Below are 5,065 nucleotides of genomic sequence, written 5' to 3' on the forward strand. Positions count from 1 at the left end.
ATGTCTGAGGTATTCAACCGAAGATTGGAAGAATGCACATTTGTCCTTCCAAACTTGTAGTCCTTCAGTCTCTAAGGTTGGATTCAAATTCTGGAATAGTCCACTTCGTCCTTCCAAGTAACGAGGATGTCATCCATTTAGCATTGTACTCCTGGCAATACTCAAAATCTAGTCCATTGCCTTTTAGAAAGGTACTGGCGCACACGGTAGACGACCAGTACCTGAAGAGTCCCTTGTGTGTCACGATGGTCAGAAGCTCCTTTGACTATTCTTCCACGTGCAGCTGCAGGTAGGCTTGACAAAGGTAGATTTAGCTGAACTTTTGACTGCCAGCTAAGCCATCAAAAAAGTTGAAGATGTGTGGTAGTGGATACTGCACAGCGGACAACACAAGGTTAACTGTAACTTTAAAGTCTATACACATCATGATTCCACCATCCTTCTTAAGAACTGGTATGATGGGTGTTGGCCATTCAACCACACTGACCGGCTCCAGTACTTTGTTCTTGACTAAAGAGTCCAAGTCAGCCTTGACTTTTGGTCTGATAGCATAAGGTATCATAAGGTGCTTTCAGAAACTTTGATTTACTGTCTGGTTTATTGTAATGTTTATTGTAATGTCATTGTAATGTATTTCATGATCTCCATGAAATACTCCTCTGTAATGTTTCTTTAAGACGGCAGGTAGGCCTGTCTCTCCATGTGTCATTGTATGCACTGATGGCCAGTCCAGTTTGATTTTCTCCAGCCACGATGGTTCCAGTAGTGCTGGATAAGTCTCCTTTCACGACATAGAGTGGCAGCTTTTCAGTTTGTCTGTTTAACTTAACTGCGACATCAGTAATGCCTCTCAAAGTGAGAGATTCACCTGTGTACGTCTTTAACACCATGTGTGCTGGCTGAAGTGGAAGGTGTTTAGTGTCTTTTTGTAGACTGTGTCTGACACCAGGGACAGCTGCCTGTGTCACTCTCCCTACGCAACGACTGCCCCTCTAGTAAGGGAGAGACATAGTAGCCGTGCAGCCATCCAGCAACAGTCAGTATATTCAGTGTGACTTCCTCTTCTGATGAGTCACTCATCTCTGTGTTTTCTTGCTCAAATGCGTGAGCATCTCTTTATCCTTCATTGGTAGTGTCTTTTTTCTTGTTTTGAGTCTTTGACGTTTTCTCTGAGCTCTCTTTGTTTCTGCAGGCTCGCTCGATGTGACCCTTTTTACCACAGGCTTGGCAATCCATTACACCAAGTTTAGGCACAAAATGTTGTGAAAGGATCCAGGAACCCAAATGACTTGCATGTATCCCATCTTTTTTATAATAGGAGCTTTGTTTCCAGAAGATATCAAAATGTTGAATAAATGTTACACCCACAGAGCTGCAATAGTAACGTAGCCAGGTAGAGGGTTTAAAGTCTGCTGAACTGTTAAATGTCACGATTTAGGGAGGGCAGGAGGACATATATTATGAGGCGTTGGTTGGTGTCAAATAGTGACCCAATCAGTTCTTTAAAATCCATCTTCAGCTGTTCTGAGCTGCCCTTCATGTCATTGAATCCCACATGAACTATGATAGACTCAATTTCCTGATGCTGGTTTAAATGGTTTGGGATCAGCTTATTGATGTATTGAGTCAATACTATGTAGAGGCACCTTTGACAGCAATTACAGCTGTGATTACAGTCTTTCTGGGTAAGTCTGAGCTTTCCACACCTGGTTTGTACATTTGCCCATTTTTCGTTTCACAATATTTCAAGCTCAAATTGGTTGTTGATCATTGCTAGACAACCATTTTCAGGTCTTGCCATAGATTGTCAACTGTAACTTGGCCATTCAGAAACATTTCACTGTCTTCTTGGTAAGCACCTCCAGTGTAGATTTGGCCATGTATTATAGGGTATTGTCCTGCTGAAAGGTGAATTAATCTCCTACTGTCTGGTGGAAAGCAGACTAAACCAGGGTTTCCTCTAGGATTTTACCTGTTTTTTAGACGGAATAGAGCTATTTTTTTTATCCTGAAAAACTCCCCAGTCCTTAAAAATTAAAAGTATACCCATAACATGATGCAGCCACTACTATGCTTGAAAATATGGAGATTGGTACTCAGTAACGTAATGTGTTGCATTGGATTTTCCCACACACATAATACTTTGTATTCAGAACAAAAAGTTAATTGCTTTGTCACATCTTTTGCAGTATTCTGAACAACATAATTCCACTTTCATATTATGGTGTATTGTGTGTTGGCCAGTCACAATTTTTTTCAATTGAATCAATTTTAAATTCAGGCTGTAATACAACAAAATGTGGAAAAGGTCAAGGGGTTTAACTACTTTCTGATATCCCCGTAAACAAAAAATTACATAAAAATGTCCTGGACAATTTCCTTTCTAATTACAAGTGAGACATGCTTTGTTTCTGTAAAAGAAACCAACCTTAAACTTCAACTTTTTCACCAGCTCAGTGACATGTTAGTCATCAAGCCAGATACTAAGATGTTTGCAGGAAGGAACTCACTCAATTTGTGTACCATGCAAACTAATCATTACAAATTCATTTAAATATGGGTTATGGGACCTACAAAAAAATCCAATAGTGACACCTGCAGTGCTTGAAAATCAGACTTCAAATGTGAAAAGACTTGGCCAACTGATGGAGCAATGGAATATGACACTGTATTTGTATTTATTATGGATCCAAGGCAGCAGCTCCTCTTCCTGGGATCCAGCAAAAATAAAGGCAGTTATACCATTTTAAAAACATTACAATACATTCAAAACATATTTCACAACACATGCCAGTGCAATTATTATTTTGCGTATAGCGAAGGGTCACTTGTTTTTTTCAGCATTAGGTAAAATGCGTTAGATAAAATATTTTTTGCTGAAGGGCTATCCATTTTCATTTCAGAGGTCCATTTTTCTCCATGTAACCCTCATTATACAGTACCAGTCAATAGTTTTGACACACCTACTCATTCAAGGGTATTTCTTTATTTTGTACAATTTTCAACAATGTAGAATAACAGTGAAGACATCAAAACTATGAAATAACACATATGGAATCGTTAAAATTAGCCACCCTTTGCCTTGAGGACAGCTTCGCTCACTCTAGACATTCTCTCAACCAGCTTCACCTATAATGCTTTTCCAACAGTCTTGAAGGAGTTCCCACATATGCTGAGCACTTATTGGATGCTGTTCCTTAACTCTGCGGTCCAACTCATCCCAAACCATCTCAATTGGGTTGAGGTCGGGTGATTGCCAGGTCATCATCTGATGCAGCAGGTCATCACTCTCCTTCTTTGTCAAATAGCCCTTACACAGCCTGAAGGTGTGTTGAGTCATTATCCTGTTGAAAAACAAATGATAGGGGAAGGGAAACCTAGGGGAAGGGAAAACCAGGTGGGATGGCGCATCGCTGCAGAATGCTGTGGTAGCCATGCTGGTTAAGTGTGCCTTGAATTCTAAATAAATCAGACAGTGTCACCAGCAAAGCACCCCCACACCTCCTCCTCCATGCTTCATGGTGGGAACCACACATGCAGAGATCATCTGTTCACCTACTCTGCGTTTGGAACCAAAAATCTAAAAATTGACTCATCAGACCAGTCCATTGCTCATGTTTCTTGGCCCAAGCAGACCAAGCGACAGATTTGTACCTTGTCAGCTCGGGGGTTTGAACTCGCAACCTTCCGGTTACTAGTCCAACGCTCTAACCACTAGGCTACGCTGCCTTCATGGTTGATTTGCTGTGGAGAAACAACTACTGAAGGACACCAATAAGAAAAAGAGACTTCTTTTTCTTATTGGTGTCCTTCAGTAGTTGTTTCTCCACAGCAAATCGACCATGAAGGCAGCGTAGCCTAGTGGTTAGAGCGTTGGACTAGTAACCGGAAGGTTGCGAGTTCAAACCCCCGAGCTGACAAGGTACAAATCTGTCGTTCTGCCCCTGAACAGGCAGTTAACCCACTGTTCCCAGGCCGTCATTGAAAATAAGAATGTGTTCTTAACTGACTTGCCTGGTTAAATAAAGGTATAAAATAAAATAAATAATGCAGTCAGTCTCCTGAACTGTTCAGATGTGTTTGTTACTTGAACTCTGAAGCATTTATTTGGGCTGCAATCTGAGGTGCAGTTAACTCTAATGAACTTATTTGAGCTGCTCTTGCCATAATATGGACTTGGTCTTTTACCAAATAGGTCTATCTTCTGTATACCACCTCTATCTTGTCACAACATAACTGATTGGCTCAAATGCATTAAGGAAAGAAATTCCACAAATTAACTTTTAATTTAAATGCATTCCAGGTGACTACCTCATCAAGCTGGTTGAGAGAATGCTAAGAGTGTACAAAGCTGTCATCAAGGCAAAGGGTGGCTACTTTGAAGAACCTCAAATATATTTTGATTTGTTTAAAAAATTCTGGTTACTGCATGATTCCATATATGTTATTTCATAGTTTTGATGTCTTCACTATTATTATACAATGTAGAAAACAGTAAACATAAAGAAAAACCCTTGAATGAGTAGGTGTGTACAAACTTTTGACTGGTACTGTAAACAACATTCACTCCCTAAATGATACATCATTTGCAAGTGGGAGCTCTTACAGTATAAATTACTCTTCCTCGCCATCTTGTGGCTGCTCTTAGTGGTACAGTATATTGACTTTTCCATTTCACCGGTAGTTCAAACAGAATTTGACAATGACATTATTTTGTATTAATTAGCATAATTTCAATACTGTTTACTCATTCAATTATGATGCAAAGCAATATGTAGGAGACTTATTACTATTTCATATATTATACAGTACATATGAAAATAATCAACTATTCATAAATATGTATATACATTTTAGCTGCTCTTTTAACCAGAGACTGTAGTGATGCCTCTTGCACTGAGATGCAGTGCCTTAGACCGCTGTGCCACTCGGGAGCCCATTTTAAAAAGTCAATTATAAATTGTAAGTATTCATTTTTGTTTTTGTAAAATTACTCATTGCTAAACATTATAACCCCTCATAGAAAAATGTGGTCTGCAACATCGTCATTGGAGCTGGGCCCACA

Source organism: Oncorhynchus nerka, linkage group LG3, assembly GCF_034236695.1.
Source record: "Oncorhynchus nerka isolate Pitt River linkage group LG3, Oner_Uvic_2.0, whole genome shotgun sequence".
Classification (NCBI taxonomy): Eukaryota; Metazoa; Chordata; class Actinopteri; order Salmoniformes; family Salmonidae; genus Oncorhynchus; species Oncorhynchus nerka.